The sequence below is a fragment of the Ailuropoda melanoleuca genome, chromosome 1 (assembly GCF_002007445.2).
Source record: "Ailuropoda melanoleuca isolate Jingjing chromosome 1, ASM200744v2, whole genome shotgun sequence".
NCBI classification, from domain to species: domain Eukaryota; kingdom Metazoa; phylum Chordata; class Mammalia; order Carnivora; family Ursidae; genus Ailuropoda; species Ailuropoda melanoleuca.
This window is the reverse complement of record NC_048218.1, coordinates 9,689,698-9,712,338: the sequence shown is the minus strand read 5'-3', so window position 1 is coordinate 9,712,338 and position 22,641 is coordinate 9,689,698. Positions and strand designations below refer to the sequence as shown.

At 45.9% G+C, this 22,641-nt stretch overlaps 1 protein-coding gene and 1 long non-coding RNA gene across 5 annotated transcripts in view; one reads left to right on the top strand and one right to left on the bottom strand.

Annotated features, from left to right (window-relative positions):
• The window catches only part of RUNX1 (RUNX family transcription factor 1), a 256,792-nt gene that overhangs the window by 114,270 nt on the left and 119,881 nt on the right, over positions 1-22,641 (bottom strand). The window lies entirely within an intron of this gene.
• LOC117801435 lies at positions 12,147-21,202 on the top strand. Its single transcript, XR_004623949.1, has 3 exons — positions 12,147-12,199; positions 18,519-18,663; positions 20,321-21,202. It is a non-coding gene; the product is annotated as an uncharacterized LOC117801435 (long non-coding RNA).

Below are 22,641 nucleotides of genomic sequence, written 5' to 3'. Positions count from 1 at the left end.
TTTACACTGCAAATCTCAAATGTTTAGGAGTCACAGTCTGAAGTTATTTCTGGCCATCCACAGAGTTTGAGGACCAGGTCAAGGTCCGTTTAGCTTTTAAATTATTCATAAATATTAAATGGCTTTCTAGTCTGCTCCTGCCTCCACTCATTCAAAATGACGTCTTTGGGACTTTCCCAGATATCAAGTATTTGATCTTCCCTCAGCATTTCTCTAAAGCTTTCTATGTGCCAGGCAGAGTGCTGGGCTAGTTGGTAACAAAGGACAAATAGAGGAGAGGAATGGAGCGTGATGGTGTTACTCAGTGTCCATGGACTATCATGGCTCCAGGAAGATGGTGGAAGGAGATACAGGAAAAAGAAAAGGGCATACCCACTTGGTGGGCTCTGGAAGGCCTTCCTTTGTAGTAGAGGTGATACTTGATGGGACCCCTAGAGACTAAGTAGGTTTTTACCAGGTGGTTGGTGGGGCTGGAGGAAGGGTTTAGGGTGGTGGGAGTAGACAGGGGAGAAGGCACTCTTGGCAGAAGCATCAGTGGGAAAAGATGTGAAAAATTTGTGAAACAGAGCCACACGTCAGTTCTAGTCTAGCTGGAGTGTGAGTTAGGGATCAGGGCTCTCAGCAATGACTCAATGCTGGCAGAAGTGAACACAGGTCAGAGGCAGCTTACAAACCTGAGGAAATCTGCACTTTAGCATGAGGGCAATGGGTTCTGTCAGAGCCTTGAAATCTGGGGAACCACATGATTAATTCATGTTTGAGGAAAGTCAGAAGTGGGTAGGTGAGTAGGAGGGGGTAGAGATAAGGAGCAGGGGAGCTACCGCAGTTGTCATACAAGGAATTGCGAACATCTGCATTAAGGTGGGAACAATGGAGATGGAAGAAGGGGCGGTAGTGGGAGGAGAGAGGGGTCTCCCTGCTTCTGGCCCAGGCACCATTACCAGCAGTAGAGACCAGAAGAGTAGGGGTTTGGAGGTAGGCACGAGAAATTGGCTTTGGATGAACAGAACAGGGCTGTAGGTGTTGATGGGGAAAACAGTCAGGAATTTAGGGTGGAGGTCGTCACAGATCTGTGGTGGCTTCACATCGTACAGAGACTGTGTCTGGGAGAAGGGAGCATGGATGGAGTCTGAGATTATCAACATCTCAGGGGTTGATTAGAAGAAGATGGAGCCACCAAAGTCATTGAGCTAGGAAGAGAAAGAGGAGAGACTAGAGTCTTTAAAATAAAAGAAGATGGGAGTTTTGAGAGGAAAGTCATGTCTCAAAGGCCAAGGCCAAGGAGGGGCCATGGGGATGAGGACTAAAACAATTACATTGGATTTGTCTCTAGGTGAGCCATGGTAACCTTTGCTAGAAGACATTCAGTGGGGCAGAGGATGGGGGCAGCAAATGGATGAGGGAGGGGGAGGCATGTGCTCCGTGGAAGAGGGAGGGAAAAGGTAGGATGGCAGGGAGAGGGAAAGTCCAAAGTTGAGATATGTGTGTGTGTGTGTGTGTGTGTGTGTGTGTGTGTGTGTGTGTTGAAGATGTGAGAGAATCAAGGTCAGACTCCTCAGCTCCCACCCCAACCTAGCCCTTCTTGTGTTGCCCATTGCACCATCATCCTCCCAGTTTCCAAAGATGGATCCATGGATTTATCTTTGACCTCATTCAGGGCTTCTAAGTCCTCTTTTTGGTTTCTTTGTTATAATTTACCCCCCTTTTCTATCCCTATTGCCATCATTCTGGTGCAGGTTCTCATGACTTTTCACCAGATCTCCTGCAAAGGTCTCCCACGAAGGAGCTTCTATTATTTTCATATAGTACTTGCAGATTGCTCTCCCATACTACAGCTCTGCTGATTCTGTCACAGAAGGCATCCCTTATGCACCCCAACCTCAGAGCAAGCTCTTCTGCACGGTCCTGCAGGATTAAGGGCTACCTTCCATCACCATCTTGGGGTCAGATCCCTGTGCCTCAGGTGGGGTTTTCTCACAAGGACCAAATATATGCTTCCTCATGTTCTCCATGTCCTTGAGTGACCCTTGAACTATATTCTACTTTGTGTCATAGCTATTTGAATACATTGATGAGTGGGGTGGGTAAGAGGGAAGCAATGATTTCTGGTTTCTATGTGGAGTGACATTCTTTGGTGTAAACTTCTTGGCCTCTTGCCGCAGCCTCATTCATCCTCCACCATAAAAGACTAAATTGCTTGGTTAATAGTTTTGGAAAATAGAAACCAGGCATAGAGGCAGAATCCTAAAATGGACTCCAAGACTTCCCACCCTAATCTGTAGGACTGTGACTAGAATGAGGTGTTGTGCCCTGGCCATGTTATTTGGCAAAAGGAATTTTTCTAATGTGATCAATGTCACTGATCGGTTAGTTGACTTGGAGTCAACCAGAAGGACAATTACCCTGCGGGTCTCCTCTAATCACATGAGACCTTTAAAAGCGGAGTTTCCCCAGGCTGGGGCAGAAATGAGGTAGAGAAGGCTCGGACGTGCATGCATTGTTGGCTGGGTGATGGAGGGGGCCATGTGCAGGAATGGAGAGCAGTCACTATAGGAGACCCCAGGCTGACAACCAGCAGGGAAACGGGACGCCATCTTGCAATCCTAAGGAACTGCCTTCTGCCAATAACCTGCAGAAGCCCGGAAGTACATTTTCCCCTAAAGCCTCCAGATAAGAGCTCAGCCTGGCCAACACCTTGGTTTTAGGCCTTGTGTCTGAACTGAGAATTTGTTCCAGCCCAACTGGACTTCTGACCTACAGAGCTATGAACTAATAAGTGGGTGTGGTGTGAGCTGCTTAATTTGTGGTAATTTGGTAGTGTGGCAGGAATAGAAAATTAGTACTCTGAGCATGCTCTTCTCCTCCACTCTTTGTGTTGGGGAAGCACTGCCTGTGTGCTAATGAGTAAGTCTCTATTTCTGGGGTTCCATGGTAAGAAGCCATATTCTGAATCATGGACTGCCCAAATCCTTGGTGATAAAGCTGATATTTTAATCCCTGGCTACCTGACTACTTTGTCTGCCCACAGTTGGTTCTGGATCACCAGGGAGCAAGGATATCTTTTATTGGGCTCCCTTAATGTCAGCTGTATAATTGTCTTATTGTCTTGTGATTCACCCTCACCCCCACACAAACACATAACCACTAGACTTTGAACAGCTCGCTGGTGAGGCTGCTTCCTCCTCCGTGAATCTCTAGACAGCACTGCATAAATCCCATGTGCTTTTGGAAGCACATGCTTTTTGGATCTGGTTAAGTACAGATTCTGATTCAACAGTTTTGGTGAGGCCTGAGATACCGCCTTTCCCACAAGTTCTCAATGCCCCTTGGTGGAAGGACTACACTCAGAGAAGGCAAGAGCCCCGGCCCAGTGTCCAGCAAAAACTGTGCCCAACACTCAGCAACACACAACAGCCTACGGTGTCCAAAAGTTTTGTTAAACAGCATTGCCAAATGCAAATTGACATCAAAACTCCTTCTGATTTGGCTTTTTAAACTATTGCTATGGACTGAATCATTATGTTCCCCCCCCACCCCATATTCATATGGTGAAGCCCTAACCCCCAGTGTGATGGTATTAGGTGTGGCCTTTGGGTGGTAATTGGGTTTAGATGAAGTCACAAAGGCGGAGCTCTCATGATGGGATTAATGCTCTTATGAGAAGAGGTCAGAGAGCTTTCTCTCTCTTTCTCCCTCTCTGCCTCATGTGGGTGCACAGTGAGAAGTCTGCCATCCGCAAGCCAGGAAGAGGGCTCTCACTGGAACGTGGCTGTGCTGGGCACCCCGACCTTGGACTTTCAGCCCCAGAACTGTGAGAAATAAATTTCCATTGTTGAAGCCACTCATCTATGGGATTTTGTGCAAGCAGCCTGAGCCGACTAAGACAACTGTGATAATAGAATTTCCTTTCATCGGCGCATCCTCTAACAGACTTACACCAAATCCTTTACAGGTATTCCTCCATTTAAGCCTCTGGCAACAAATGGCCCATCGTTCTTCTCTTCACCAGTGAAAAAACAAAGAGATTTAGTAATTGGCCCAATTTCAACCCATGCAGTTTGCCTCTGGAGTGCCCAGATGTGACCAGCCAGCTAACCCAGGTTACAAGATGGTTTGTATCATTATACTATCACTAGTCAAGTTTCTTTCTTTCTTTTTTTTTCTGTTAAGATTTAATTTATTTGAGAGAGAGAATAGAGCAAGAGAGAGAGAGAGCGCGCACGAGTTGGGGGGAGGGACAGAGTAAAGAGAAATGGGTGAAATTAATTTTAATCATATATTTTATTTAACTCTGTCTTAAACATTTTCATTTCAACATGTAATCAATCTAAAAATCGTTGATGTATTTTTACATTCTTTCTATTTTTGTTTTTGTTTGTTTGTTTTTGCACTAAGCCTTGGAAGCCCTGTGTGTACCCTGCATTCCTAGCACATCTCAGTTCAGTCTGGCCACGTTTCGAGCCCTCAAGAGTCACCTGTGGCCAGTGGCTACTGTTCTGGATGCCGCAGTTCTAGAGTGATCACCCAAGACGACAATTCCCTCCGAACAGCAATTTTGCTACTGTTGGGCCAGTGCTCAAGGGAGCCCTGTTTTTAACCTTGCTATCAGGGAAGGCTAGTAAGTCATGCATCTTTCCGGATGCGTTGGTTCCCTCTGGGCTGTCCTGAAGCAAAGGTCAGAATTCGTACTGCAGGATCACTTGATTGACGAAGATTCAGAAGGACACACAGACAGAGACGGCAACTGAACTGTTAAAGCCTACTCGCCACAGTCGACACCACTGCTGTATCTTCCCAGCCATGGAGGAGCCACAGATAACCTCACGCACTTAACATCTACAAGCCACTGATGGGACTGCCTATATGATCGTGCTCCCGCTTCTGCGAGCTCCGAGAGACAATTACCGAAGCATCTCCTGTCTCTTTCTTTTACCACAAAATTAGTTTCCTGTGAATTTCATGTAAACCACACGGATTAGAACAAGAAGTTCTATTTCTAATAGGCCATGATTTTAAAATAGAATTGCAAAGTGGCCAAATGATACTCATTCTCCGATAGCATTTCCTATAAACAGGTTTATTTTGAAATATAGCATTCCCCCCCATAACTCAGTGTGTCCATTTGCTGACAATCTTCCAGTTAAAATACAGTAATAGTTCAAACTGGTGAGGCAGCTGTGGGTCTGAGTTAGGGAGTGCATCCTCCTCTCTGTCCTCCAGTGCTCAGAAAAAATAACAGGAGAAGATACGGGGCCAGATCGGTTACAGAAACCACTGGCTCTGCCTCCCTGCATTGATCTCAGGGGCCGCTGGGAACCTCTGAAGGTCCAAGCATCTCTTTAGGGCAAACGTACCTGGGTTCCACCCACCCCTTGGTCTTGTGGGTTGAGCACAGAGATCAAGAGGCTGGTGTGTGGAGACTTAGAAGGGATGTAGATCTTCTCCACATTTTCTTTGGCTCATTAGCCACAGACAGAAGGTGGTTTTCAGTGAAAGGCTGAAAAACCACTCTCTGTGCATGAAACTGGTCTCCTCTGTGACTGATATCCCTTATCCCAGCACTATGGGAAAGCCCTCAGCACCAAGAAGCATCTCAAAATCTACTGAACAGGGGGGTGAGTTGATGTGCTTTCCCATGGTTCTGAGTCCCCTCACTGGGGTTACAGCAGTAAACCTTTCTGGTGGCTGATCGAAGTCAGGTCTATAAAATAGCTGTAACTTCTAAGTCTGCTTGACTTTAGGCTAAAATTCAGTTAATAGATTTAAACCATTCCTGCCACAGTGGATGAGAAACAACACACAATTTTACGAAGTCGAGTAAAAAATCGATGAATGAATGTCGAGCCTCGTGCCTCGTTCCCACGTCATTCCACAGTGAACTCTCCTCCCCAGGAAAGCAGTTTATTTTATTCTTTGCATGTATGATTTACCTTTCCTCTCTTACTGGGGAGTTGTGAAATATAGGAAGGTATGATTTTTTTCCCCCTATGCAACATGTATGTTTAAAAATAACTAGGTGAGTCCATTTAACCAGTTCTTGAACTGCTGGACATAGGAAGGAGGGCTGGGGAGGAAGTGCAGGTCAGTTTGATAAAATGAGCCCAGTGACCCCTTGTGAGCTGATGGAGCAGTGAGGGAGCCCACGTGATATTAAATGTGGACCATGGTGGGTAACGAGGCAGCCAAGTATATATATAATATATAGATCTTCAAATGATGGGATGATGGTGGGTGAAAATGTTCGCCTCCCTCCCAACACAGAAGTTAAGTATTGAAGTTGTTGGACTGCATGGTTCATGCAACCAACCTAACCCCCGGTACGTCTGATGCAGGATCACCCAACGTATTTCTCCGCGGTAGAGGCACACCTGGAAGGGGGTGTCAGTGTGCTACTAGCCAGATGGCCCGGGGCCCCTTAGAGAGCTACCTTGGCCCAGCCTCAGTTTTCTCGCTTAAGAAGTGATCAGCACCAAGACCATGTATATATAAATGCCACCTGGAATTCTGAGAAATTGACCTGGTTGGATGCAGACCTAGGTCAGCCTACGGCAGGAGTGGACCTGAATTTTGAGTGGGGAGGGGAAGGAGGAAAAAGGGGAACCCAGAGTCAACTTAGCACGTTTGTCCTATCTGTGGTCCCCCACAGACGGTAGAGAAATTTCCCACAATTGTAGCAGAAATCATTAGAGAGGGACCGCAGCAGTTTGAGATAAATTCTGGGTGCTGAATCAACCGTCTGTCCCGGAATCTGCTCAAGAATCAAGAGGGAGTGAGATGTGTAGGTCTCTGTAAGGAGTTGCTGAGAAATCGATATTGATCAATGAAATAATAAATTGCCAAATGTTGGCCTTAGCGTGTTCTCCACGTGCTCTGATAAGAAGGCAGATCCTCTCATGTTAGTCCTGCTATCTCTAGATGTGGAAAACAGAATTTCATATGAAACAGTAGGCTAGGGGCGCCTGGGTGGCTCAGCTGTTAAGCGTCTGCCTTTGGCTCAGGGGGGGATCCCAGTGTTCTGGGATCAAGCCCCGCATGGGGCTCCTATACTGGGAGCCTGCTTATTCCTCTCCCACTCCCCCTGCTTGTATTCCCTCTCTCACAGGCTGTCTCTCTCTGTGTCAAATAAATAAATAAAATCTTTAAAAAAAAAAAACGAAACAGTAGGCTAATACTATCGCTGCTCTGCTTTGCTGTGGGGCCATTGTATTATCACACTCCACAAAAGCCTGAAAAGTTCACCTTGTAGTACGAAATAAAAAAGTTAAAAAAAAGCAATAATAGAAGAGATCATTCTATTCTCTAATTACATAATTACATTTTCTGTCTTATAAAAATCCCAAGATCTGCACTGTAATGGTTGGTTACATATTTTCAGATTACATTAGTATATATTATTATGTTCTAGTAATAATCACATTTTTATGAATAGTGTACCATACACATGATGAAAGGGGATATTAAAAACTTCTGTGAAGATTTCTTAGGACACATCGTTGTTTATTTCTCAATCAAAAAGTGGTTAAGTAAGATTTAAACTTTTTGATATGATTGTTTTGTGTTTGCTTGGACAAATGCTATCTATGATTTAAATCTATTTTTCAAAACAATCAAAGCAAATTTTGTTACCTTTTTTTTTTTTTGAATGAATAAATGAACAAAACTAATTCTATAGTGGTCACCTGTTCTTGAAAGGTAGAGAGGAAGGACAAAAATAATTTTTAACAAAATTAAACAAAAACATCCAAAAATGAACATCTGTTAGCTAATTTCCAACTTGTATGTACAATGAAAGCAATATGCAGAGATCATCCAAAAATTATTAAAAATGATTAAGCATGCAAACATCACTTGAAGACTTTTTTTTCTTTTTTTTTAGAGAGAGAGAGAGAAAGAGAGCAGGGGGAGTGACAGAGGGAGAGAGAGAATCTTTAGTAAGCTCCACACCCAGCTCGGAGCCTGACTCAGGACTGAATCTCACAACCCTGACATCATGACCTGAGCTGAAATCAAGAGTCAGATGCTTAACCCACTGAGCCACCCAGGCGCCCCAACACTTAAAGACTTTTAATCACACATTTTTGCAGAGAAGGTAGTTTTTTTTTTAATCCAAAGAGAAAAGGAACAGACGGCTGCTCCATCCCGATGACAAATGAGCCCCCAAATGAACTCTAGTTCATTTCTAGTTGAACTCCAGACCAGTGAGAGCCCTGATGCTTAGTAACTGTAAAGTGCTTCCATTTTTCTTGCTTCTCTAGTTACCTTAAACAATTCAAATGCATATGAAGACACTCCTCTCCGAGGAGAATTTCAAAGCATGAGGGCTTAATACAGCATTCTAGGGTAAGTTTTGAAAAAGGGCATGCAGAAAGTATTTAAATAAATGTGGACTTGAAGAATTTTAAAAAGCATTTAATTATAAAACCTTCTGTGATAGTCACGTTCTTGATTTAGGGAGCATCTTACTTTTTAGAGAAAAAAGACCCCGGATCTAATGTATTTCCTTACCACTTCTAAAGTAGAAACGATTTGTTTCACCAAGAACTCATGCTGGAGACACTACGTAATGAAGTGGGCTTCTAAGGAGGAAAGAAAAGGGAGCCTGCCCCAGGGTGAGCTGAATGAAGGACAGACACTGTCAGGAAACTGCCTGGGGGGCCCTGTCTAAGTCACCTGGGCAGACCCCTTCTCTTGAGTCCCACACTGTTCTGCAGATCATGATTGAACAGTGGCAAATGCAACAAGGACATGAAGCGAAGTGCGAGATGTCGATTTCTTCCCCCTCACTAACCCAGCCCACAGGAGATTTCTTCTCTTTTTGCCTCAGGCATAGAAAGGCTAGCAATTTTCATTTCGTTCCTGAAATGATTTCCAATAAGAGTGGAGATGAATTAGGATTTCTGGTTAACTCCTTGGATGCTAGGAATGAGAAGGAAATAGAGTTACATGGAAACTTAATTTAGCTTTTGTGTATTCTTTCCCCGGATTATGAAAACATGAAGGTTTGATTAATCAGACTCCCCTCCCCGCCCCCTTGCCACAAGACATTTCTTTAGTGAAAACATGATAGAAACTGCCTTAAAGGTAAAGCAGCAGAAGGCAAATGTCCTTAATGAGAATGCTATTCTGTTACTAGTCATCGTGATATTTAAAAGTGTTCTAGAATTCTTATGAGTAAAATTAGATACAAATTGAGATACAACCTAGCAAGTTATACTGAACCAGCAATCGCACAGGAAAGGCTACAGCACAGGTGGAATGTTCTCCTGGTTTTTACTAAGCTCGATATACCGGGAACAAGAAAAGAAAAGTGACTAAGTATCTAGAAACTGCTAGATCACCTGAAGCTTTTTTAGCTCCCCCCCACTCCCACCCCCAGATTAAAAAAAAAAAAATTCTGAAAAAATATCTTCTCCTTATTGGTCCTTAAGATTTTGGCCCGTTCAATTCCGAAGTACATATACCCCAAGTAAGGCCTCAGCAGCAACCTGGGAACAAGAACTTCTCTCTCTGCGGGAGGTCTGTTTATTTTGTTTGGAACAGAAGGAAGAAAGGCCCTTGTGACTTGCCTTCTAAGTCAGCATTCCTGAGAAAAGCTAAGTTCCCCTCTGAGACAAAATTTTGGGTCTTTCATAGTAAATGTGAGCCTTTTCTATTTTTAAAAAGACCACTAATACATAAGCATAGATACGATTGACTTAGTGGGTCAAGGACGTAATTTAGCATCTCAGGAACAGCCTGGAAAGCATGACAGCAGTTCTCACGTGGGCTGCATTTTGGCTCTGCTAGGCTTTGACAGGTTTGGGGGTTCATCTACCTGAAGTCAAGAGACTAGGTGGTTTGACCTCTGGGGAACCCACTGAGTGATCCTAGCCTTCGAGAACAGAGAAAGCTGTGGAATTGACTCATCGAAAGGGAAAAGTCTTATTAGTGCTAATACAGTTCTGATGACTTAGGAAGTGTTAGCGGACAAATAATAATGGTCTCGAACAATGAGTGAGCTACTTCTGTGTTAGAGGCCTTGTGGGAGGACTGCCCAGGCATTGTCACCTATAATCCTCTCAATAATCCTATTAAGTTTGGAACTCTGATCCCCTTAGGCTTCACGGGTTAAACAATGCGGCCTCATTGAGATGGAGCCCAGAAAGGAAGAATTTGACCAGGTGCACACAGAAATCAGTCTCTGAGTTGCATGTGTTGTGTCAGAAACAATGTTATTCTTCGTATTTCTCATGCGAGAAGTTTCCTAGACAATGACTTTGCGAAGGGATGGCCTTTGCTCCTGAAAGGGAGCCCATGCCCAGTTCAAGGCGGTTTTGCAAGCAGGTCCACTGTAGATGTGTGGTGCAAGGAAATGCGCTGCTTTAGAGACACAAAACCCAGAGAGATGGATAAATATTTCAGCGACTTTTCCAGAATGTACTTACGGAGCAAAGTCCATCTCACTTTGGGTTTGAGCCCATGACCTTACCGTTTAAATATAAAATGCATTAAAGCCCTTTATTTAGAGAGCCATATGCCATTTTTAGGGAACAGCCCCAGTTCTACTTCTGACTTTATTGGGAGTACCATGCAAATAGTATTCATTATTTATTAGGACTTGATGGCGTATTCAAAGCCAGGAGGGTCACGAGCCGCCTGCGGTGGAAGGCTTGACTCTCAGGACTGTCCTTCCTGAGTGTACAGACTGGGGGGGGGGCTCGCTACAGAGCGAGAAGCCCACGCCAGGAGAACACCACTGGGTGCTCACCTGTGGGCTGGGAACTCGGAGAAGCACATCTGGATTTCTGCTTTAGAAAAAGGCAGGACACTGCTGTGTAAAAAGTTTCTGAACAGTGACTTCCAAACCACAGATTGGGGACCCTCTAATTCGCTGTAAACTAAACATAATGATACTTATTATTGTTCCAATAAAAACTAAAGAAAGGGAAGAGAAAGAAATAAAAATGAATAAGTGGGAAACAGAATTTTGCAAGTAGCAAGAGAAAGGATTGCACCCTGAAGCCCATGTTTTGACTGAGTCATGCATACAATTCTCTTCTTACTGTTGCCTGCTATTTGGAAAAAGTTTGAAAGCCTCCGGCCTAAAAAGTTTTTTGTTTTTTTTCTTGGTGCTCATTTTGTGACGTGACTTAGTGTGTGACTCTCGGTGATTCTCTCCTAAACTCCCCGTGCTCACTGGCCCCCGCCGTTGTCGAAGTTCTCAAAAAGCCCAAAGTAAATCATAACTGCTGAGAACTTTGAAAAGCCAAATACAGTCATCACCGGCGAAGGATCACTACAAAACAAACCAGGGGGAAGACGTTTTGAGGGCCACCCTTTCATAGAATAACATCAAATCATGTCGAGAGATTCAGAACAGCCTCGACAAACACTTCGTAGGCTCCGTTCATGAGAAAAGAGAGAAAGGAAGCTCTGGAAAATGAGTGGTTTCTCCAAGGTCCTGCAACAGTGGCAGATCTCAGACCCCCTGCCCTGTTCATTAGAGTTGTTCCCCAAAACTGGCCGCCGTGCCAACAGCCATCTTGTTACTTTTTGGGGAAAAAAAAAGGCAGGATCTTGTGAAATTTTATTTACAGAAAATTTACAACTCACGAAGAACTAAATTGATTTCTTCCCTTTCAAAGCGGTTTCCTGATTGCAATCACATAAATTAAACTCCAGCCCCGAAGAAGTTGCGGGGACCGAGTAATAAATCTCCAAGAAGAGATATGGGGATTCCTTTGAAAGTCTCAAGAACACCGTGGTGAAATGCAAACAGTAAATATCACTAATCTCCTGCCTGAAATGTCCATCGGGAAGGGATTTTTTTTAACTCTATTGGAAAGATGGAAGGAAGAATGCCTCTTTCCTCTCTTTAAGACTCTACAGTGAAAGTGAAGGGGGAACCAAAAAATGTCACCCAAATGTCCTATTTGCCTCTCCAGGGGGAAAAGCGGGCTGGAACACAGGCTTCGCTGATCTGGCAGGGCCGTTGCTCAACGCTCTGTTGTGACACTATTTTAACTGTCACTGAGGGCTGGGATGGAGCATGTTGCACCAAACCCCTCTGCAAGGTGTTTCCTGGGCTTTGCAGACAGGATGGTCCGGGGGAGGTGCAATCTCTCTTCTTGCGGCGCAGATAAAGCCTTCTATCTTTGAGCGCTGACGCTGTAGATAACATGGTTTCACACTCGCTGCCGAAGCCCGGCTTTCCTAATTGGTAGGTCTTTATTGCTAAAGTCTTTTGTGTGTGTTTTATCAGAGACATTTTATCATCTTTCTCCAAACGTCCTTTGTCAAGGTCGGCCTTTGAACTTCTTTTGCATATACATTGAATGTGACCAATGATTCAGGGTATGTAAAAAGCTTATCTATAATTCTGAAGAAAGAGGAACCAAGTCATTGATCTTTCTGCCGTAATAGATCGTCTTAGGGCCTGTGTGTGTGTGTGTGTGTGTGTGTGCTCACACTTGGATGCATGTGTGCTGGGGGACAAGAGATACCGTCTTATTTGTTTTCAAGACATTTTGCAGCACATCATCCCAGGCAAATATTTGATGCCTTTTGTTTTTGTGCTAATTAAATCCTCAAATGCTAAGGGCCGGCTTGTCTTGGATCATAGGCAGGCCCACTGAGGGCAGGGCTGACATCACCCCTGGCCAACTCTGTGCTGCCCTCCTTGTCCCGCTTGTGGGCACACGGCAGCCAGAGTCTTCATAAGACTCTTGCTCTGCTTGCATTTCATACTGTGCTCCCTGGAACCGAGCAGCCACCCCTGCAGGACCAATTCATGCTTGCTCATGTTACTTGTATCTCCTTTATGGGCAAAACAGATGGACTCCATTTGGATCCCATCAGATAAGTTTGTAACGTCACCCCTCCCCTTTCATTTTTGGTGCGTCTCATGTCCACCCCTAGCCTGCAACTGGGAAAATCGGACTGGAAAGGAGGACAGAGCGGGACAGAGGAAGAGGGTGGCATTCCTCCCTTGGGGCACAGAGGTAGCCTCCTCGTGCCGCTCAGGTGCTCTGGGAAGTACGTTCTCATAAAGCCCACATCACATTTCTTTAAAAAAAAAAAAGAAGAAAGAAAACTAGGTGATGTTCTGTTTGATGCCCTGCACATCTCCAGAAGGAGGTGCAGAGAGCGGCGAGCTCTTCAGCTGAGTCAGGAGGGCTCGCCCTGGGTGACGTCCCAGGCCTCTCTGGCTCTGGCCCTGGCCATCCTCCCTGAGTGTTGATGAGCTGACTGCAGAGTTGGAAATTATAAAGGAGCAGAGAAATCTTTGCAAGATTCAAACCTGATCTTTAGGATGGTGGGTCCTCGCACCAAACTGTCTCGGGTCACCCCATGTCTTTCTCTTTTCCTTCGTCCTACTCTTCCCCCTTTTTGAAATGATTCCCCGCCAAGTTGTGAGAGGGCCAGCATGCAGTGTTTTGTGACCCATAGGCCCCCGTGGACATCGAAACGAGGCAACAGATTCAGTTTTAAACAGATCAAGATTTCCGTAACCTGGCTCTGGGATCAGCTTCTGCAAACCAGCACCAAAGCCTGCCTTCTTCACGGCCTAGCGCTCTCTTCCCCACGGGCGCTGGGACGTCCCACTCCCTCTCTGTCTGCCATCCTGGGAAACCAAAGCTGCCATTTGTGGGCCTGAGTCATGGCTTGTGGCTCCCTGGTGTCTGGTGAGCAGGCAAAGGGCTACACTTCTCTTGCCCCCCCCCCCCATGGCTAGAGTGCTTAAGGCTCTCCCAGCCCTTATTTTTCTTCTTTTTGTAATTTCCTGATCGAATCATCAATGATGGAGATCATTTTGAAAACTTTTTTTTTTTTTCCTGGTGGGGAATTCATTTAGGCTTCTGGGAACTAAGAACAAATGAACTGTCTTTCCGAAGTCAACAACTGCATAATGAAAGCTAAATGCAAACGCAGAAGTCCCTCTCACCCTTTGTCCTCTCTCTCACTAGCCCTTGACAGGAGAGTGAAGCCCCCCCCCCCTTTCCCATGGGAACCCAGCAATTGCTCTGAAAGCAGAGGACAGAGCCCTCTGCCCACTGGCCGGCACCCACCACGGCCGGCCCTGGGCACTCCGGGGGCGGGGTGCTGCTTGCTCGTGAGTCATACACTGGTCAGGACTCCTACTGTGCATGTTAGCAGCTTATCTCAATATTGCATAAACTGCAAAACAAGACCTCTGAGGAGGGCATGGAAAAGCCTGTTGGACTTTCTGGGGCAGGGGAACTCTCAGACTGGGGCTGTGGGGGAAGGGGATGCTTCCTGATTTAACTCATGGGGTGGAGAGTAGGTGTTCCATAAATGTTTGCTCAACAAAAGTTGGTAGAGTCGGTATCAAAAACACATTTCTGGGGCTGATGGAGGGAATAAAGATGATGTTGACAATCGTAGCAACCAGTGTCTATGAAAACAGACAGCTTGCCTATAGCAACCCTGCGAGGGGTATCTTAGTCTTGATCAGATCAGTGAGGCACAGAGAGATAGGGAGACCTGTCAAGGTCGCGCACCTGCAGTCCCGTTTGGATCCATGCTCCGATGGAGGAGAGACTGCAGTCTGGTTGGTGTTGGGCTTTTCAGTGGGGAGAACGGGCAGTAGCCCCTCTAACCAGCCCCACTGCAGGCTGGTCCGCAGAGACGCGTGTGCATTGGATCATGTCTCTCCTCTAACCAAACTCTGTGAGGGCTTTCCAGGATAGCTGCCCAGCCACCACTCTGCCCTCACAGAGTGCCTGTGCCCCTCAGCCTACTCTGCCATGGCCTCCATCCTGTCCTTCAGATACTCCAAGCTCTTCCTGCCTCAGGACCTTGTCACGTGCCTTCCCTCTGCCTGGATAGCTCAGCCCCCTGCTTTTTCCCCCATGGCTGCCCACATGTTATCTGTTAAAGCAACAGTTAACCCTGTCCCTGCACCATCCCTCTATCAACCCCCCCACACTGATTTACTCTCATCATTACATCTGTCCTATTTAATTTCTGTGTTTACTTATTTATTGTCTGCTTCCATCCTTCAAGGCAATGGGTGCTGCAAGGGAGAAACTTGGTCCTGTTAATTTCTGGAGAGCTCCCAGTATCCAGAAAAGTGCTTGTAACTGTATAGATTCTCAATAAATACTTTCTGTGAATGAATGAATGAGCGAATGAACGAACGAGCTTTAGCTGCCACCTGCTCTCCAGCCTGTTACCCCGAGTCAGCCCACATATCTCAGAGGGAAGAGATAACTGCTTCCAGGTGTTGAATAATGAAACAACAACAACAACAACAACCACCAAAAAACCCACCAAAAACAAACTTCCCTTTGCAACTTGCTGTTTAAATCACTGGGTTCCAGTAAGTCTCGGAGTCTGCGGAACCTCCCCTCTGTTTTGCCACTCTTGGTGCCTTGAGGGCTTTGGAAGTTGACGGGGTCAATAACCTAAGAAGGAACCTCAGAGTTTCGGGCATAGTGATGACCAGGACTGGGCAGGGGTAGCAGGAGCCTGCTTCCTAATGCAGAGTTTCTGATACTTTGGTTATGCAAATGTATGGCTTTTCTCACTCAGATGGTTCACATTTCTGGCCAAATCAAAACCAAAGAAACACAGGGAGGAAGACTCATCCCTAGGGCCCCTGGTCCCAGTGCCCCCCACCTCTGTGGCCAACCCCCCTTATTTGGCAACTGCAGAAGACTGTTTCCACGGCTCTCCTGGTCTTCGGGGTGCAGGCGAAGAGAAACAGGAAGGGATTCTCTCTACATCTGGGAAATCCACGTCTGATGTGTTTCTGAAACAAGTCAGTCTTAAATTGTTCCCAGGTGTCTAGGACGTATATGGGTGAGTGTGACCGGATTTGAGCTACATCTTGCTTGTCGGTGGCAACTGGGGACGGGAGAAGCCCCTGGCCTTGGGGCCACACCTGCCTGGCCCAGTCTAGGCTGCAGGCAGGCATAGAACTGGCAGGTGCAGGTGGGAGCAGTGGGCTTTGCATGAGCATTTTCTGGGATGAGCGGGGCTCCGGGAAAGGAAGAAAGCTTATAGGGCTCTGACTCAGGGCTGCCCAGCTACAGATGAATGGAGTCGCGCAGATGGGGGGCAGATTTTCTGCAGCCCTTCTCCGAAGAGATGTGTGTATCTGTTCGAGAGGCCAGGCCTGAGAGTATCATTGCTGGGCCAGCACTGAGAAGCACCAGCAAGCTCCCGAGGCCCCCGACACCGCATCACATTTTCTCTCTCTATTTGCCTTTTTTGGGGGGCCCTTCAATTTTGCACTGTTTTCAAGGAGGCGTCAGGGCAGAATGCATATTTTGCACTACCTCATGACCCAGGGCTTCGGTTTGGGGTGGGGGTGGGGGCCCTAACGTTGTATTCTTTAATAATTCACATGGCAGCATTGTAGGGCTACGCGTAACTGCTGCCTAAAAGTAATGAATTGATTTTCTGACATGTCAGTTAACAATGTATTATCCTGACACAAAGTTGCGCTTAGACTTTAGGGTGGGCCCAAGGACTGGATGGGTTAAATTCACCCCAGAGTTTAGCTTCAGAGACTCTAAAAATATGCCTCCGAAAAGGAAGAGCTTTTTACATGGAGTGTTGTCTAAAAATCCAAACCATATGTCCTTTCCGGGCCTGTCAATGGGGTAAAATATAGGTTTGAGGATGTGTAGCTGTTCAGACATCGAACGTTCAAGAGGCATGAAATAACCTAACTGTTACTCAATCCACTCAAGACTCTGGAAGAAAAGTCACCGCGGCTTTTCCAGAGAATCCTCTCAGTCGGTGCGTAACAGGAGGAATGCCGTCAAAACACGGTTTGCTGAGGACTCTGGGAAGAGGCAGAGCACTCCGCAGAGAGCGGTCCCCTCCTCTTTTCGTAGCTGAGTTTGCAAGATCCGTTCACTGCTGCCTGTGATGGAAGGAGTCTCCACAGGGAGGCTTCCCATCAACAAGGCAGACTTTATTAATGGGGACATTAAGACACAGACTAGTTAAGTGGCTTGCCCTAGGTCATGCAGTGAGTCAGTGAAGTGCTGGAAACAAGGACTTCCTGACATCTTGGCCTCCGTACGGATTCGTGTGACCAAGGTCTGCAGCAAGCATGGCGTCGCATTAAATGCATTTACCTGCCAAGGGGTCGCCATGTTTATTTGAACACCCAGTGTGCCCACTATATAAAACTCCTCAGAGTAAAGGTTTAGGGCAGCAGGGTTTCTTTCCTGCTCCTGATGCTGCCTGCCCCATGGAGGGGAGCCTGGGAAGGCACTGCCCCTGGCCTCTTCTTCCTGCCTTAACTGGTGCATTGGTGAGTGTGGGAGAAGGACGTAGCCAGGAACCCTCAGGAGGAGGGAAAGAAGGGGGCCAAGTTCCCAGACCACCAGGTCCTCCTCCCTGACACGTTCTGGGCTGTGTCTTGGTGTGGTATGTTTGAGGTCCAGCGCTGGTTCAGTGGTGCCCGAGGCAGACGAGCAAGTCTGGCTAATTTGGAGTTCAGTGTTAGGAAGCGTACTGTTGCTCCATGTTTGAGCCCCATTCCACAATCTGGCTTTAGCCTCGCGATAGAGCTGGCCAGGGGACCTGCCTATGTCCCCCTCCTTTTGCCTATCTCTGAATTGATTCAGAATCCAGAAGGGCCACCTCTTATTGAACTGGCTTCAATCTTCAGCATCCACAAAGAGACCTGAGCATAAAGCTGGGACACGCGGTGACAGGAGAGCAAGCCCACTTGAACTTGATAGAGAGCTGAGGCTGGCTTCCTGGCTGGGCTGCTTCCCTTCGGCTGCTCAATTAATCTGTTCCCTGAATTACAGATCGGGGATAATTCCTCCTTTCCAGCTCTGTTATGAGGATTAGATGAGATATGCGATGAGACAATGGTTAGACTGCGTTTAGCCCATCTGTTGCCAATTAATGGGACTTGACTTTCTGTTGCAAAGCACCAGAAGAAAGACATATAAAAGTACTTAAATTCCTTAAAACATTTCGCTATTTTTGCTACGTTACTTTTCACTAATTTGAAAACACCTTACGTTCTGACTAACACTTCTGAAGAGGAAATTGCAGCAAAGAAGTGAAGGACCGAGGGCACAGGAGAGAAGGGAGTGAACCCTTTAAGATGAAGGAGTGGAGAAAAACCTCACAGGTGAAGTCCACACTCTTCGCGAATCTGGTCCTGCTGACAGCCATACTCGACATTCCCTTGGACATTATTTGAGTTACCATTCCTTCCTCCTTGCTTAGCCCGACCCGACTGGGCATAAAGACTCCTGTTCATAGCACCTGCTTTAAATGCACCAAAGGGTTGTCAGGGTGGGCAGTAAAGGGGAGCAGCATTTTAAAATCATCACAGAAACATTATATGCAAATGCAAAGTGTTCTGATTGATATGCACAAGACTATTGCCATCCTGCCTATTACCGTGTTTGTTGTTTCTTGGCAAAGTGGAAGGTGTTGTCAGACCAGAGACAGAAGTACAAGGGATCAATATTGTTTGGGTAACTCATTTTAGAACCGTCTTCAAATTTTAACACTTGCAAATTCCATTTTTCTAGGTCAGTGTTATTTTGCTGACATGGAGAACAAACGTTAACATTATAAAAATATGAAGACAAGTGTCCTCAGGGGCCTGAAGTATTGACTACCAACAGCCTCTTCACATTCTTAATCTTGGGAAGTAAAAAGCTTTTACCCAAAGAGGTAGGTTGTCTTCTTTACTTTTTAAAAGTATGGTAACAAGAGACCCAAGGCGGATTCAATAATGCATATTCTGAAAGTTGTTCAGGTAAAGAATGGACGAGATTTTGTAGGGGAAGTGGGGAAGGCGACATGAATTATTCACCGTGGCTCTAGAGATGGAGGAAAAGTCTCAGGATTTTGTTGAAGTCACTGATTGATTTTCTGACACAAGTGAAACACAACTCAAGTGGCCAGTTGGTATTATACCTCCGACACAGGCCCCCCGTGAAATGCAGAGCTGCATTTCAGGGGCTAGAATTTTGTATCTCTGGGGTGGCGGGGGAGAGGTGGTGATTTTTGTTGCCTTATAGTTAATACGTCCTATAAAGTTCTCGAAGTCATCAACAAGATAAGAATTCTAGGTTCAAGTAATGAAATGTAAGCATTTCCCTTGTGCAAACACCCATTGAAGCCATTCTTGGAGAGGAAGAGTGAATGAAGGCACAGCCCCACATCCTTAACAAATGCCCAGGCTCATAGGGGTGGCAGCCAAATACTGACGACTGGACACGGAATGCAATGAATGCGATCATGGAGATACAAACCACGTGTTAGGGGGGCACAAGAAAGGGGAGGGAGGAGTTCCATCTGGAAAGGTTGGGGAGCCCTGAGGAGGAGACGGTGGGAGGAGTGCATCTGGAGGGAGTGGAGGGTTTGGGAAGAGAATTTAGGATAGTTCTCTGACCCGAGCAAAGGGAGCAGGGAAGCACAGAGGATGTTCTGGAATGCATGCAGGATGCCATGGCAGCACGCACCAGCATGGGGAGGAGGCCCAGGCGGGACGCGGGGCTGCAGGGAGGCCGGCTTCAGTAAGGGGCAGTTTACAGAGCACTGACTGCAGGCTGCCAGGCCCTGAATCGGTCCTGTATGCGTGTTAGCTAATTGAATACTTGCAACAATTCTTTGAGAAAGGCAGCGTGTTTTTCTAATTTTATACATAAAATAGCAGGTTTCTATAAGGTCAATAATATACCCAACAGCACCCAGACAGCCAGTGGCGGAGCTGGGACCCAAATTCAGGGCTGTGGACAGCCAAGCCCCCGCTCTGAACACGTGCTGTTTCCTGTACGGTACTGCCCTGTCACCGAGTCTGTTGCTAAGGGGTTCAGGGACCTCTTTCCCAGAGGCAGGTAGACACCGTTACAGGCAGCATGGTCCTAAGCACAACCAAGCTTCAGGGACCATGTCAGGGATCAGTGAGAAGGACAAGCTTGAGACGGCTGAGGTTGGAAGCCTATCAACCCATTGGGAGATCTGGCAGTCACCTTGGGGAGGGGGCCATGGGCTCCAGGAAAGAGGAGGCAGATGGAGAGGATGAGGTGGGAGAGAAGACTCAGAACTTTGGAAGTAGACACTGGGGCAGGGCATAGTCTGGGGGACGGCAGATAGACAAAACCCATGTTACGAATCCTTAAGTGGCCTTTGGTTTAACTAAAAGAATTAGAATTCGATGTTAACATCCTGCATTCTAATTCTGAGTGCATGAGCCCTTGGTTCTTCGGTAGTAAAAAAACGTCGGACAGAGTTGTTGACCTAAATCAAACCAAGGACACCTCTACTGAGTGAGAAATGTAATGTAAATGGTGGCATCCCTTGATCTCTCTCTCTTTCTTAGCAGAAATATCTCGAAGAAGACAGACAGATGCAAAGGTGGGCAGACACAAAGAGGCAATGAGAGAGAAAGCCGAGAGCGTTTAGCCCTCATGTCAGTGTCGGAGTGGGTATGCAGCCCGGCTCAGGACAAGGAATGCAAACCACTCACCATCACTGGGACTTGGAGTCAATGTGTATGATGGCTCAACTGGACTCCAGACACATAAGCAGAAGAATAAGGGACGCTTATAAAGGCCTTGGCTTTTACCCAAGTTATGATGCTATGTCAAGGTCAAGCTGATGTGCAAATAACCAGAGTTTTTCCCATGGGGGTGCTCATGAGATGGGAAACACAGGGGATGACGGCAACTTTCACCTTGAAAAACTCTTGGGGAGATTTCTCAACATGGGTTTACGACAACCATCCTCTCTGGCCTAGGAGTTGAAAACAATCTGGCTCATCACCAGCATGCCGGATCAGCATGTGAGCTCAGTGAAGCAGTTATCCCCAGTCGTGGGGGGTACGTGGAAGGATCTATGTTTATGGGATTATTTTAAAGATTTGCTTATTTTATATATAGTATTCTCTTATGGATGTCTTGCTTGTATTCTTTGTTGAAGAAATATCATGGCTTTATAATCATGAGGGCATACTGTAAATCTTTCACCTGTTTAATAAATTACATGAAATAAGATGCATTATATATATATATATATATATATATATATATAAAATTACGATGTATTGATTCTGAGTATTTTGAGATATACTCTAATGCTTAGAGTATGCCAGAGACTGTAGCAATATATCAATTCATTATAAATTAATATATCAATTCCTTTCCCACCCATGCTATGAACTCGGTATTATTATTACCATCCATATTTTATTGACGAGGAAACTGAGGCACAGAGCTGTTGATTAACTTGCTTGCAGTCGCCCAACTAGCAGAGCTGGGATTTGTACCATTTTGACTCCAGAGCACATACTCTTCTTTTTTTTTTTTTTTTAAAGATTTTATTTATTTATTTGAGAGAGAGAGAGAGACAGAGAGATGGAGAGAGCATGATTGGGGGGAGAGGCAGAGGAAGAGGGACAAACAGACTCCCTGCTGAGCATGGAACCCAACACAGGTCTCCATCCCAGGACCCTGGGATCATGATCTGAGCCAAAGGCAGACGCTTAACTGGCTGAGTCACCCAGGCGCCCCCGGGGCACATACTTTTAATCTCCTGAAGTGCCCACTCTTTATGTGAATTTGCAAGTTTAGTCTTTGAAAAGTGATGACTGTGGAGCAAAGGGACCTCTGATCTAGTGACCAATGAGAACCCGGAGAAGTAAACTCATTTAAGATTCCATTTGTCATCTATGTCCTTTTGCTGGAGACCAGATAAGGGATCTACCCAGTTTTTTTGACTCCTTGAGCTACTGGCCTGCTATACTATTTTACCAGCTTTGTGTGAAAGCCCCCCTTGCACCACCGGCCTGTTCTTTGCTTCAGTGGGTCTGGTGGGCTGCTCTCACTCCTCAGGGGCTTGCTCTTTACCACATACCTGGCATGCACCCAGCACGCCTGACTCTTCTAGGGGAAAAATGATCTACCAAATTAGCATGGAGATAAAAATACTTCCTTCTTCGATTGGGTGGTCTCCCTATAAAACTGAAACAAAATTAGACCAGGAAGTGGCAGGTATTTTGGAAACAGATGCTTGATAATGGAGTATTATTAGACTCAGTGCTTTGGCCCTAAACAAGCTTTGTCCACCTTTAGGAAAGACCATCTCAGATGAAACTTTTTAGATGTGAATCAAATCGTAAAGAGAATGTATGCATTCTGAATTAGTGTTGTATTTTTGGAACATACTTGAGACATAGATTTAATCATTGGTTCATTCAACACATTGTTATGAACTGGGGTACCTGGCCAGGCACTATTTTAGGAACTTGAATGAGAACAGTGACCAAAGCAGCAAATACGTCTTTGGGGAGGCTGACCTAGGTTTGGGTTCAGATGAAAAAATCTAAAGGAATTCAAGTTCTATGTCTCACGTGTGGACAAAACAAAATGACCATATTGTCAAAGACAAAAATGCCTTTCATCTTTGGAAATTTGCTTCCGCACCATTGTACCAATTTTGAGGATTCTCAGCTCTTTCCTTCCATGGATATATTTTAGTATCTTAGCACATTCTATGGCTTCATCCCCAGCCTCTTTTATAAATGTCTGCTACTTTGAGGGTTTTCTTAGACCTCAATGAAAGCTTTCCCCAAGACCCCAGGCTCTGCTCCTTCTAATGTAAATTATGACCAAGTCATCATGGATGGTGAGTGTCCCCAGGTTTTGG